We start from the raw sequence: 15,269 nt of genomic DNA, 5'->3' as shown, positions 1-15,269 counted from the left end.
GCCAGTCTTGGCTAACTCTGCAAAACACACCAGCATTCTGATTGCTAATTAGTGTGCTGAGAGCAAGCGTGGCTTCCACAATTTCACATAACAGAGTAAACGTAATCGAAACGCATACATTCTCCAAAGCACTCTGATTCACAAACCTCCTCTCAGAAATCGTACGCGCACGCCAAAATATTTGTAAGTTGTACACATCCGAGGAAAGCGGCGTCTCCCGAGTTCTCACCTGTGTTTTGAGGTAGAGCTTGCAGCTCCTACAACCCCACCACCACGCTCGCCACACTGCGTTTTCCTCTTCAGTTTACCTGTCAGCTCCTCCTCTCGAGTGCTAAGAGTCAGTCATTCACGCACTCATCAAACACTATGATGTATTGACAACCTATATCAGGACCCCGATCTAGAAACGTAGACACAGCACACGGTAAACAAAACTCGTGGTGCTTAGAGACGTAAGCATATCAAATTGCAATGGCAACACGGTCAAAATTAGGCTCTGAGATCTACACGGATATGCTCCACTTACATTGATTCCCAATGAAATCCCAGTAACATATGTATGCGTGTCATGCTTTCAAAGTATAGCAGGATTTCAGGGCCATAAGGGCCCCTAGAGAATATGTATCCCAGGCCCACCCCCTTGTCGAGAAGCTACTCAAGACATGTCCTTCTCACGGTGGATGGCAAGAGGGCCAGAGGCCGCAGTGCCTGCGCCATGTTCCCAAAGTTCCATTGGCCAAAGCAAGTCACCGGCCAATCTCCAAGCCAACAGCGGGCAGTGAGGAACTGAGACCGTAAACCCAATCTCCCGGCGGGGGTGCGGTTCCCTCTGCTTGCCCTCCTCTGCTTGTTCCTACTGTCCCTAAGATTTAAGCTGGACACGGCCTTCTCTGAGGGGCCCTCACTGGTCAGATGTCCCTCACTGGCCACTATCGCCCCCCTCCCAGAGTCCTCAGCTCTGCTGCGGCACCAACCAGAGTCTGTTGGAATCATTTCTTCATGTGTTCATCTTGCTGCCTGTGCCCCAGCCCATTGGCTTCTCAGACCCTTCACTGTGGCCATCCCAAAGGCAGCCCAGCTTGGGTGCTGAGCCATCCCTTGTCCGGGCACTGCCTGCCCCGTCCTCATCACCTGTGACAGCCCCCCTTCTCAGATCTCTGACAAGGACCTCAAAATGTCTCCTGGCTTCAAGCCTGTTGGCTTCTCGAGGATTCGCTGCTCCTGCCTTCTGTCCAGCAGAGGGACCAGCTGCCGGCTGCCTGTCAGAGTATCTCCTGCTCCCACTCAGGACCACAGGGGGCTTCCCAGGCACCACAGGGGCAGCCCACGTCTGAGTGACTACTCTTAGGTAACGTAAAACCACCCTAGACTTAGTGACAAATACTTTTTTTATGCTCACACATTCTGTAGACCAAAAATCTAAACAGCCAGTGGGGATGTCTCCTCTCCTATTCCCTGATGTCTGGGAAGACTCAAGCTGTGTTACCCTGGGCACAGTGCTTGACCTCTCTATGCCTCAATTTCCTCATCTATAAAGTGAGGATGACATTAGTACTTAAAGGATCATGGAGATGAGTAAATGAACTAATGGTATCTATAGGGTTTAGAATTGTGCCGGGCAGGCAGTAAGTGCTGTGTAAATCTTTGCTTTTCTAATGGTTAGAATTAGTTAATTCAATCCTCACAGCAACCCTTTGAGGTAGGTACTGTCATCATGCTCATTTTATGGATGAGGCCATGGAGGCACAGGGACATTTTGCTGGTCTGGTATCATTGGAAGGTGGGGCACAGGAGGCTTCCAGAGTAGGTTACTCCTATAAAGGGAGTCACCTTTGCAAAGGCCTGAAGGTGAGCCGGATCACAGGGGACACAAGGAACTGCCTGTGAGTGTGGCTGGAGCTTAGAAATCAAGGAGGAGTCACGGTGAGAACAGCGAGAAAGTTGGCAGAGCTTGGTAAGGCCCGTGTGCCCATCCCCAGATAAGCATTTACCAGGTTCCAGGCATGGTCTAGGCCAGGGGTCCCCAAACTTTTTACACAGGGGGCCAGTTCACTGTCCCTCAGACAGTTGGAGGGCCGGACTATAAATAAAACTATGAACAAATCCCTATGCACACTGCACATATCTTATTTTAAAATAAAAAAACAAAACAGGAACAAATACAATATTTAAAATAAAAAACAAGTAAATTTAAATCAAGAAACTGCCCAGTATTTCAATGGGAACTATGGGCCTGCTTTTGGCTAATGAGATGGTCAATGTGCTCCTTTCATTGACCACCAATGAAAGAGGTGCCCCTTCCGGAAGTGCAGCGGGGCCAGATAAATGGCCTCAGGGGGCTGTATATGGCCCGCGGGCCGTAGTTTGGGGACCCCTGGTCTAGGCCCTGCACTATGTCTAAGAATATAAGAATGAGTAATCCTATCCCTTCCCAGAGAGGCTCTATCAGTCTGGATGCATTTGGCTGAGAACTCAGAGAATCTGAGCAGCAATGGGTTAAGGGAATAAAGGGATTTCTCTCATATCACAAGTCTGGCAGGACAGGGCTAATGCAGCAGCTTGGAAGCCACTGGGGGCTCCATCCTCTTCCTGTCTTTCTGCTATACCCTGTGCTTTTAGTCCATGAGGCTTTAGTCCTCATGGTTGCAATATGGCTGCTGCACCTCCAGACATCACATTCATGTTCCAGGCTTCCTAGCCGGTCCCATTGATGGCTTTATGGTTAGCATCCCCAGGGTTCCTGCCAAAAAGGAAATTGCAGAACTGCACCTGCATCTGAGCAGAGACCAAGAAAACTGAGGACCTAGCAGACAACACTTCTAGGACGAAGAAAGCTGGGAAGCCACCCTGGAGAAGACTGCACTGCCCTTGGACCAGCTGCTTCACTCTCGTGGATTCTATGTTGCAGTGGGTCCTCTGGTCAAAGTCCTGGTCATCGTTCCTCTTCCTCCCTATCTCTGCGCAGGCTCAGAACGTTCCTCTGCCTTCCATAAGCGCCATCTCAAAATGGCTGCCTCCAGGTGACCTGCCGCCCAAGAACTCCTGCTTTGGCGATTGCCCAGAGAGGCAAGCAGCCCTACCTGGGCCAAGTGTGCACCACAAGCACATGCACGCACGCACATAAGCATGCTCAGCCTGCCCCCCACCAGTTCTCATTCATGTCTAAATGCCCTGTCTGTAATCGCCAGGAAAGGGGCAAATCATCAGGAATACACCTTGCTGTCTCCGCCAGTCCCGCTCCCTGTGGCCAGGGCTTCCTTGGTGTGCCTGGCGCCCCTGCCAAAGCCGACCTGACAAATACCCACCTGGCACCCCGCGTGTCCCCTGCAGGGCACACACACTGCCCGCCGTCTGTGGCTGTCTGTCCCGGGAAGCCCAGCCTCTCTGCCCAGCCCCGCCCCCTCCCCTAGATAAATAGTGCACACCTGCCCAAAAGGCCCGCTCTTGACTCAACAGCTTGATGGTTCTATTAACTTTCCTGGGAAAACCCTGTGCCCAAGCGCTCACAGGGGACCTATAAGGCAAGCCCAGCCCCTTCCCCTAAGCCTTTCCCTCACCCCCGGGGGTGTGTTCTCCACCCCCCCCCCCACTCCCCACTCCTGCCCCCAGCACCATCAGAAGAGCCAGAGGAACAACAAGCGGAGGCCTGCTGCTTCCAGCAGCCCCGTGGCCCCAGTTTGGTTTATCTTGGGCCTGAAACACTGCAAAGGAACGCAGCGGCCCTTGCCAGGGACCGGCCCCGAGGAGCACGGGCGTGATGCACTTCCTGCCGGGCCGCGCAGGGTCCCTGGGGCCCGCTCAGGCCGCAGCGCTCCCTCCGAGCAGGCCGGGCCTCCCTCTGCCCTCGGAACCTCACGGTATACACACGAGAAGGACAAGCAGTCCAGGAACAGGTTGATTTCCCACTCAGACCTCAGGCTGGGGAGCTGGGATTCGAAAATTGAAAACAGGCCTGAAAGCAACCATGTGCTTTTAATTTCCCTGTTACGGTAAAAGCAGGGAAAAAAATACATCCAAAGTGTGGATTCAACAAGTCACTCAAAGAATGCTCCCCAAACAATTCGCAATGGCATTTTCCTGGCATTAAATTGGACAGTTTAATGTTTGATTATCACAATTCTTTCAGTTATAAAAAAAAAAAAATGAGTGGCCCGCAAAGTCCCCAAAACTTGGTCATGTGGTCACAAATCTTGTCTCTGCGGTGGCGGGTCTGAGTGTAGGCAGGGCACACTCACTGGGTTTGCCTTCCTATCCCCGACTATGGCCCAGGCTTCTGAGTGTCCAGCCACATCCATGGGGACAACCTGACCACAGGTAACCCCTGGGTGTGACCCTGGAACCACGCACGAGGCCCCTCTGTGGCCTGGACGGGGAGTGAACAGTGAGGACCTCGCAGAGATGGACAGGCAGGACGGCCAGAGGCGGCAGCAGCCCGCACGGACCCCCTGACGTCCTAAGCTCCTTGTCCAGCGCCGGCCCAGGGCAGGCTGCCTTTGGATTAAATAAGTCCCAGGTGTTCGGATCCTGTGAGGGGAGGGCTTGCCTTGAGATGGATGAGCTATTACAAGGATCAAGAAGAAAACCCAAAATGATGTCACCATATCTGCAACTGCAAAAATCAAAGAAGGGAGCCGGGCAGAAACTGGGCCCCAGCTGTGTGGGCGGCCGGGCTGACGGCCACCTGGGCTCCCTCCTCCAGGCTGTCCGGTCTGTGCTCACCTCACCCGCCTCCCTCTGCATCCAGGCCTGGGGTGTCAGTAAGGACGCCACGGGCTTCACCAGCAGGGGCTCAGGCTGGCTTACACAATGCTGATACATTGTCTCACACCATCGGCAGCCCCATCCTATGGGTGTCGGCCCCTCCCGCCACGCCCAGGCAGGCCACGCGAGGCCCTTCCACCTTTAACATGATCAAGGTGCGTGGGGAGAAGGGGGCCATCTTTTTCTCTGGAGCCTCATTTCTGAGAGAGAGGAGACCTTTCTTACCAGGAGGACCCCCTCAACTCCCTCATCTCTGGCTGGCCAGACGGGATCATGCCTGCTTTAAAACCCGTCCCAAGCAGCGGCATAGGACGACATGCCTCGACCTGACCAATGGGAATCAGGGCTGTTCCTAGGGCCAGGACAAGATCCCTCCTCCTTAGTCCTGTTGGGGCCGGGGGTGGGGTAACACCTGAGCAGACGTCAGCCTCTGTTATCAAAGAAGGAATAAACATGCCAGCAGGTAACAACAGTGCCCGCTGTATCCGATAAAACGTGAAGGGAGCCCTTTGCCAGTCCCCTCGGGCACTGCAGCAGCAAAGGACCACATGCTGGTGTCTTAAGGCAACAGGAAGGTGTTCTCTCACGGTCCTGGAGGACAGAAGTCCAACCTCAGGATCAGCAGGGCCGTGCCCCTCAGGACGCTCTGGGGGAGAACCCTTCCATGCCTCTTCTAGCTTCTGGGGGTGGCAGCAATCCTTGGCTTGTGGCAGCATCACTGTGTGTGTCCCTGTCTCTCTGACCAAACGTCCCCTCCTCTATAACGACATCAGTCATGCTGGATTTAGGGCTCACTCTAATCCAGCATGACCTCGTCTTGACTTGGTGACACCTGCAAAGGCCCTATTTTCAAATAAGGTCACATTCACAGGTGCCAGGTGGACATGACTTGTGGGGGAGGGGGGAACGGTGACTAATCCATCCACTACAAACCCCCAGTCAGTGGTCGTCAAACTCATTAGTCAACAGAGCCAAATATCAACAGTACAACGATTGAAATTTCTTTTGAGAGCCAAATGTTTTAAAATTAAACTACATAGGTAGGTACATTGTTATTAACTTAATTAGGGTACTCCTAAACTGGCCTTTGCGCCCGCACGTGGTATTTTGTGGAGGAGCCACACTCAAGGGGCCGAAGAGCTGCATGTGGCTTGTGAGCCGCGGTTTGCCAACCACTGCCCCAAGTGAAAGAACAGACCCTGTGAACCACGCTCGGAGGGCAGGCCTGAGTTCTGGTCAGGCTGTCATGGGGCGACTTAAAAAGTGGGTGTACATCTCTGCTCTCCTGTGGGAAGGCCCTCCTAGGAGCATACCAGGCGGGGCCCTCCCCCATGCCCCCACGGCGTGGAGGGGAGGGTTGCACTGTGGGGCCCCTTCTCCCCCGCCGTATTTCTGGGTTCACCATGCTCGGCGCGCGGCTCTAACCTGACCGTTCACAGGATGGCAACTGTGTGGCCTGTCACTACGTGTCAGATGGGCTTTGTCTCCGGTTCCTCCCGAGTCCACGGCCCAGCCCTCCCTTTCCACCACGCCGCAGCGAGGTGAGCCTCTCACCACTCAAAATTAGAGGACGCAGCTGAAGCGGTCCGGAGGGAAAATTGTAAGACGGGCACCATCCAGCCGGGAAGTCCTCAGGTGCTTTGTTCGGCACACGCCCTCCCATCTGACCCAGCTCCAGCCTTTCTTGGCAAGTTCCTTACTTACCTTCGTGTCTCCTGTCCCCTTCTCCGTGAAGGGAAGGGGGTGTGCAGAGCAGGAGGCACTGGGGGTACATGTCCTGCCGCGGAGCCGAGTGCATGAAACACACTCAATCCTGTGAACTGTGTGCACGGGCGCTGTCACACTGGGACCTGGAGGCGGAACTCTGACGGCAGCCATCACTCACAAGAGGGTGGACCAGGCCCGGCTCAAAGCATGACCCACCTCAGAGAGAGTTGCATTTTAAATAAGTAAAGTTTTGAACTGGTGATATTTCCAGGGCATGTAGGGGGGTTGTCAAGCAGAGGCAGTGGCCCCGTAGTTGGGCAGAGGCGACTGAGGGGCCATCTCTAAGCAAAGCTGTCCTGAGAGGAGACAGGCAGGCTGAGCCTCAGAGAGAGACCAGGCAGTGCCTGCTGGTTCAGCTCAGCACCCGGCGCACAGGGCGTGGCAGCACCTGTCACTTAGAGACCCACTTCTGATGGTGTATAGCTGCCCATATAAATTCTGGCCTCACCAGACAGGCCCAGAAGCTGGGGAGAAAACCCAGGGGGAGCCAACAGCTCTGTCAGGGATCGAGAGGGCCTCCTCTCCCCACCTGACTGCCCTTCGCAGCGTGGTGAGTAAGTTTGGTGTCAGACACTCATGTGCTGGTCTGGGAGTGTGGGCCCGTGCCTGGGACCACCCAGAGCGGTTGGGAAGAAAAAGACAAGGTGAGGGAGTCAGGAAGGAATTCAGAGCAATGATCCAGCCAGAAAAAGAAGCATTATCATCACCATCACCACTGTCATCATCATCACCATCATCACCATCACCATCATATCATAATCACCATCACCATCATCACTATCACCACCATCATCATCACCATCATCATTAACACCATTATCACCACCACCTTCACTATCACCATCTTTAACATCACATCATAATCACCATCATCATAATCACAATTATCACCATCACCATCATTACCATCATCAGTATCATCATAATCATCACCACCACCATCACCACCACCATCACCACCATCACCATCATCATCATCATCACCATCATCACCATCATCATCACCACCATCACCACCATCATCACCACCATCATCACCATCATCACTATCACCACCATCATCATAATCATCATCACCATCATCACCATCATCATCACCATCATCATCACCACCATCATCATCATAATCATCATCACCATCATCACCACCATCATCATCACCATCATCACCATCATCACTATCACCACCATCATCATAATCATCATCACCATCATCACCATCATCATCACCATCATCATCACCACCATCATCATCATAATCATCATCACCATCATCACCACCATCACCATCACCATCATCACTATCACCACCATCATCATAATCATCATCACCATCATCACCATCATCATCACCACCATCATCATCATCATCACCACCATCATCATCACCATCATCACCATCATCACCATCACCACCATCATCATAATCATCATCACCATCATCACCATCATCACCACCATCATCATCACCATCATCACCATCATCATCACCATCATCATCACCACCATCATCATCACCATCATCACCATCATCATCACCATCATCATCTGTGATCACTGAATTCTTAATTTTTACCAGGAACAGGCACTGTGCTTTATAGTCATTGTGTAATTTAATCTCTGAAACTACCCTGTGAGATCAACATTTTTATCCCCATTTTACAGATGAAAAAACTAAGGCTCAAAGATGATAAATGAACAGCCCAAAGTTCATCAGGTAGTGGGTGGTCCGGGACTCGGATCCAGAATTGCCCGACTCTAGAACATATGGTCTGAACCATCAGGCCTTACTCCCTCCTCAAGATCCATCAGCAATTATGGAAGCAGATGGGTCAGGGGCTGAGTGATTACTCAGAAGATTCTGGAAGTCTCTGTGGCTCTTCTCAGCTGCATGCCAACTTCCCGCCGTGTGGGTGGGGCAGGCTGATGCCAGGGTTCTGTCTCTGGGCAACAGCCATGGAGAAGAAATTTCCCCATGCTCCACGTGTTTTCCATGCCGAACGCAAGCATTGTAAGCCCCATCGCAGCTCCAAGATGCATCCAAACAGAATGGAAATGGACCTCCAATGAGCCTTAGAAAGCACAACAGTCTTGACTGAAGAGGGACTTACATCAGAGAACACTCAAGATTTAAAACCTTCTCGAGACTTCCCCAAGTCTCTCACCCAGTGGTATCTGTCCTCCACTCTCACCTCCCATCTCCATCTCCCCTCACTCAGGGACCCCTGTCCTCGGGTCCCTGACCTCCTGCCCACCTGACCCTCTCTCTCCCTCCCATCTCCATCTCCCCTCACTCAGGGACCCCTGTCCTCGGGTCCCTGGCCTCCTGCCCACCTGACCCTCTCTCTCCCTCCCATCTCCATCTCCCCTCACTCAGGGACCCCTGTCCTCGGGTCCCTGACCTCCTGCCCACCTGACCCTCTCTCTCCCTCCCATCTCCATCTCCCCTCACTCAGGGACCCCTGTCCTCGGGTCCCTGGCCTCCTGCCCACCTGACCCTCTCTCTCTCTCCGTGCTGTAAGCGACTCCCTGCCCCTGGCTTCGGGACCCTTCCCCGCCTTCGCCGGGGGGAAGACCGGGCATCTCTCCTTATCTCCCTCTCAGTCAGTCGAGGAAACGGAGGCTCACCATCGTGGAGAAGGAGGCAGATGGAGACCTTCACCAGATTCTCAGCACCCAGCCATCCCCCCTCTCTGGACCTCCCTGACAAAATAAGGAGCCCAGTGACCCCGACGTGTCTCTCCTGGTAACTCAGGCCTGCTAACCGGTGGAGAAAGAAACCTTAACTTGGTAAGTGGTCCAGTACCACTTACCAGCTGGGCATCTCAGGAAAGCCAGGGTGCTCTCAGACCCCCGGGTTTACCTTCTGCATCGAGGGCGCTGGGGCAGAGGCTCTGACTGCACCCTGAGGTGCCTTCCTGATCTAACACCCAGAAAACTTTCTGATGTCCTGCCATGTTGAGGTCCCTCCACCCCCAAATTTCTATCAGCTGCTGTGCTTCTGATGGAAGGAAGAACACAGACCATCGAAACCCCGGTGTCATGGGGAGGAGTCGCGCACTGTGAGGCCGAGTTCTTTCAGAAACCACACAGCCTTCCCCACGAAGGAATCTTCTCCACCAGCCCGACAGCTCCTGGAGGCTGATCTTCACGGGAGTTCTCTCCTCCCCGCACCCTGACAGCTTGTCTGAGACGGGAAACAAGCTTTTTGAAAGAGAAAGCCTCTGGCAACATTTTTTTTTCAGGGCTCTGTTTTGAACATGCAAGTTATAATCTTTCCTAAACCAAAAGCCCAGACTTCAGAGAAGATGAGAGAAAACTCTAGCTCTAAGAACAAGGAGCCAGTGCAAGCGTCCCCTCCACCCTGTGGCAACCGGTTGTGGGCCCGAGAAACCCCGCCCTCACTGTCCGTCCCCGCAGCTGGAGAGCCAGGGTGGGGCTGTGGGGGAGGGGTAGCTTTGCCTTCCTTTCACACAGATTAGGGTTCCCCTCTTCCTACCTCAAAGAGGCATAAACGTACAAATACCACTCAGAAAATGAATCTCCTGAAAAAAATCTCCAGTTCCCTTGGGAGTTCTAAACTTTCTCTCTTTCTGGGGTCACCGCTCCTCACACTTTTATTTTACCATGGGTCACTTGGGGATCTTCTTTCAAGATGTCTTATGTAACCATGGGTCACTTGGGGATCTTCTTTCAAGATGTCTTCTGACCTCGCAGGTCTGAGGAGGGGCCTCCGCATCTGCAGGTCTAACAGCTTCTAGGCCACGCTGCCGCGGCAGGTCTGGGTCACACCTGAACAGCAAGGGCCCCATGACAAGAGGGGTTTCCTCACCTCCCAAAGTGGGTGGGCTGGAGGCGGACAGACACAGGGTGGTCCACAGCGCACTCGTGTGAAAATAAAAATAAGAGGGTGGGGTCCAGGTGGCCCCAACATTCCTCTCTGGCTGACTCAGGCATGTGGGAGAGAGAAGCTGTGGGAAGGAGAAAAGACGACTGAAATAGCGTGTCCTCGCATGTGTGGGGACAGAGGCAGAAGGGTGTGCCTGTCCCTTTCCTAGGAAGGGAACAGTTACCCCAGCAGCCACCCAAGAGAGGTGCCCTAACATCTCATTGGCCAGCACTCTGTCTTGTGACCACCTGGGCTGAAAGGGAGCCTGGGAGAGTGAGCATCGGGGGAAGGGAATGGGGTGACCACAGGGACGCCTTCGGCAAACAAGGAAAGGAGTGGCTGCTGGACACTGCCTGCCGGCCAGCAGTGTCTGCCGTCGACATCACCATCCTTCCAACGCTGAGGCCACCCCTCTCTAGTAGGCAGACCTACTCGGAGCCGGTGCAGAGAGACAGGGGTCCCGCCAGGTTTTCAATGTGGGACAGGTGGTGGCAATGGAAAGCAACCTTCCTCCAGGACATAGGGTGGAACACGACCCAGGTGACCCAAACTGGGGGACACCGGTGAGACATGCCCCTTGTGGCCCTAACAGGGGAATGCAGATGGAACACAGTCCAGGTGTCCCTCACCTGGGAACTCAGGTGGGTCACAGGCCACGCGCCCTCCCCGCCCAGTCAGAGCACCTTTCCTTAGACAGCCTAGAGCCCACGCCAATGACACACCTGAATGCCCCTCTTCCTCTTCTGCAGGGGCGGGCACATCCTCTTTCCTGGTATCCTGGAAAGGGTACCAGGGACCTAAAGGCAAGAAGGGCATCTGCTGAGCCAGCCGTGAGCGGTGCCAATAAAACTCGCCCGTAGCCGTACAGAGGGTAAGTGCTGGGAGCCCAGGTGTCACGCACTCCAGAAGCCACAGGCTGCCCCTTGGAAACAAGGGTTGCCATGGTGACGTTTTCTACCCGGGCCTGCTTTGGGTGAGGTTGGAAACGGGACTCTAGGTATTCCACCTGAACCAGGAGAGCAGGCAGGTTCAGAAAGCCTCTGCACTTGGTGTCCTGGTGGGTTTGGACCTCTGGGGTGACATGGAGCTCTCGGTGAGGTCACATGCAGGGGCCCCGCTCTGCACTCAGACCTGGGTTCCCAGGAAGGCAGCCTGGCCAAGGCGTTCCTGAGCCTGGGAGTCATTCTCCGGCAAGTCTGCTCACCTCCGATCTCAACGCCGTGGCTGCCGGTTGTAACAACAGCGCCCAATGAGCAGACCTGTTCCCTCATTTCCAAGTTCTGGGGGAACCCCAACATCCACCCAGTAAGCATCTGTGTACAGTATTCAGTAGCTTTTCTCCCTCAACTTCCAGCATTTAAAGCCAACGGCGAGTTCTCGGGGTGGGGGTGGGAAGCCGCCGCACACGCCTCTCCGGGGGGTGGTGATTAGACCGAGGTTCCCACATGGGAGGCAGGGAGGGGTGCGTCAGCTGGGCGCCTCTTCCCGGGGCGTCTGTCGCCTCCATGATGAGTGTGTTCCTTCCTCAGGGCGGCCACAGCACAGTACCACAAGCTGGGCGGCTTCAAACACAGAAGTGTGCTGTCTCAGTCCTGGGGGGCGGGAGTCCAGAACGGAGGTGTCGGCGGGCTGTGGCCGCGTGGCCCCTGAAGGCAGGCTCCCTCCGGCGTCCTCTGTGGCGTCCTTGTCTCGCTCACCCTGGTCGTGCACATCCCCTGGCACATCCCCCACGTGTCTATGTTTCTGCGCCTCTTCCCCTCTTCTTCAAAGGACGCCGGTCATAGAGGATTAAGGGCCCACCCTACTTAAGTCTGACCTCATGGAAATCTACATCCGACACAACCCTATCTCAAACGATGCCCCATTCCAAGGTCCTGCCGGTTAAAAGCTCAACACGTCTTTCTGGGGGACACAATCCAACCCCCCACAGGCATCTTCCCGCAGTGGCTTTGCGTTTAACCCAACATGGGTGAGTGAGGAGATAAGACGTAAAACTCTCGTGAGCTACAATGGAGACTGTCAGGCCCGCCGCAGGCTGGGCCCGGGCGGCCCTCGCCCTCCTCTGCCTTGGGGTGCTTGGGGCAAGAGCTCAGAGCCAGAGTCCGGAAGGCCTCACTATGTCCTGTGTCTTAAGCAGGCCACTTACCCGCTCTGAGCCTCAGCTGAGACAAGGGTAACAGCACCCTAACTATGTAAATTTGGACTCGGCAGGCATGACGGCTCACAAGCTCAGATGCACTTAGACCTTAATAGAGGAGGGGAGGTGTGAAAGAATTTGAAACAGGCGTCCGATCATGGGTGTCCTGTCCTGCGCACCCTCCAGAGGGTCTGGCGTTCCAGGTCCCTGCATCTCTTGCTGTCTTTGCACTACTTGACAACTCTCAGTTGTCGGGAAAACCCTATATAGCAATGCACACGGTGCTCAACCACAGAAATGCAAACGGCTGTTGTCCGGTGGGGGTCACAGGCTGCCGCCCGATGGCCCCGGGCCGGGTTTGCCTCTGTTTTTATACTCTTCTCGGCATTCCTGGTTGCCTCTATGTGTGTGTTCTTTGACCTTTTCTTGGAATGAGTTGTAACCTACTATTGGTTTCCTCATTGAACAATGAGTTAAATAAACTTGACATATGTTCGTTTCATACGTTCTGAGAGTCCTGATTTGAACCCCTGATTTGAACCATTACAAAATTATCTTTCTAACTGGGGCAGAAGGAGGAAACATTTGAAGGTACAAGTTCCTGGAAAGTAGAGAAATGTATGGTCACAGATGACAGCAGCAATCATAATGATAATTAACAAAACAGCATCGGGGTGTGACATCCCGGAATCTCGGTCACAAGCACAGTCTCAGAAGCGATTTGACAGCCAGCTGTTCGGGACATGATCAGCACCCCTTGGGTGGCCAGCTGGCTGCAGGGAGGCCAGACCCAGGGCTGCCATTCAGCTCCACGCAGGGCAGAGTGATGAGGTTAGGTCTGAAAAATAACAAACAAGATCGTAAAAGTGTCACCACTGGCCATACGGTTGGGCCATGCGGATGCCAACAGGCTGGAGCCAGGTGCTGAGATGCTACAGACGGCCCCGGCGGGTGGGGTCCAGGCTGGGGCTGTGCTGGGGCTGTCCAGTCGTGGGTCCACCTCCCCAGACAAGCAGAGTCTGCCTCGGGACTGCAGAGCGTCCACCTTCTGGAATCGCTTCCCAGACGGAGGAGACAGAGCCCCCGGGAGTGTCTGTGCCACGGAGGACAGAAGAAGGCACTCCTGTCCCCAGAGCTGAGGCTGCGGCAGGTCCATGGTAGAATTCTAGCTAAAGAAGCCCACTGTCGTGGTCACCTGCTGCTCCTTCCCCTTGGGGCCATCCTGCGATTTGGGTCAGGATGTGCCAGCCCAGCGAGGTGAATGTCAGAAACTCATCATCTGCGAAGTTGTGCCAAGATCCCCAGCTAGGGCGTGACTGACCTGGGCTTGCTCCTTCCAGGACAATGCAAACGGGTCTCAGGTAGACTCTCAACGCACCAGACAGGATTGTGCCACGATGTCATTCTGACTCCAACACAGACACACTTGTTTCTGCTCTCTGGGCCTTTAAAATAAGCGGACCGGAGCCGGGTATGGAATCCAAGCAATCAGCATTGCCATCTTTCAGGACCTGGGGAAACTGAGCTGCTTTTCTAGGCAAGAGCTGCAAAACTTCAGCAAAATGCTGTCCCTACTCTCTCTTCCTCTTGACCCTCCGCAGAGAGAGCTGGATGGGAATTTCTGGACAGGGTAGAGCAAATCTGACGATGGCCCCTCGGAGTTGTTCATGGTATTTCCCCCGCCGCCTTCTGGCTGACAGACAGCTTCTCTGCTGCCTTCCCCACACCCTGCCTCTGAAGGAAGGAGTGAAAGCCCTTCTTCCCTCCTTAGGATGTTCAGTCGTTTTCAGACACCCGAGGCCAGAGCGTGGGCTCCCCAGAGCAGGTGCAAGGCCTCAGCTGTCCTGAGAAGCCGGCCAGCTGCAGGTCCGTGTGGGCAGATGGCCTGTTATTATTCAAGGTGATGGAATTATCTGGCACTGGAAAACTCACTGCATCCATGAAGGCATTAGCCTCCAGGTTTCTGCCAAATAATTAGAGTATTAAGTGAAAAACAGTGCCGAGACTCCAAGGGAGCTGGGGCGAGCGTGTCCTTACACGACCCCCAGGCCGCGCCACCCGTAAAGCGCCTTGCCCTGAACTTCCGTTAGGAGCGTCAACCTCAAGGAAGACTCAGGGTACACTTTCTTTCCCTCTCCTACAACGGCCATGTGTTTTCTGGAAGACATTTCCCCCTAGACATCTATTCCAAGAATGCAAAGAGACTTTGTACTTTCTCCTAAAAGTCTGCCTCTGGACTGGGCGGTGCCGATGCCCAACAGTCAGCAACACTCTCTCTCTCTCTCTCTCTCTCTCTCTCTCTCTCTGTCTCTATTGGGGTGAAAGTTTGCAAGCACAATAAAGGCCTTTAATATTGCCACCCCCCCCCCCCCCCCGCGGAAGGTCCCTCTCGAGCTATTTCAAGTGCATTTGAAACAGTTCCATGAACTATAACCCGTGTGTCTCCCTGCCTCCAAGGAGCTGGACGAGATCAGCACGAACCCCCAGGTCTGCAGAGGTCCCCAGCAGCGGGAGAGCAGGGGAGTCACGTTCATGTCCTCCACATCACCTCCACCCCTCAGTTTATGGTTTGTGCCCCCCTCCCCCCCCACCCTCTCACACATGCCCTCTGTCACTCACAGAGTCCACTCAGACCAGGATTCTGCAGTTTCTACACACACACACATGCACACATATGTGCACACACATGCACACATGCACATACACATACCACTC

Source organism: Saccopteryx leptura, chromosome 13 (genome assembly GCF_036850995.1).
Source record: "Saccopteryx leptura isolate mSacLep1 chromosome 13, mSacLep1_pri_phased_curated, whole genome shotgun sequence".
NCBI lineage: Eukaryota > Metazoa > Chordata > Mammalia > Chiroptera > Emballonuridae > Saccopteryx > Saccopteryx leptura.
Note: the sequence above shows the minus strand (reverse complement) of the source record.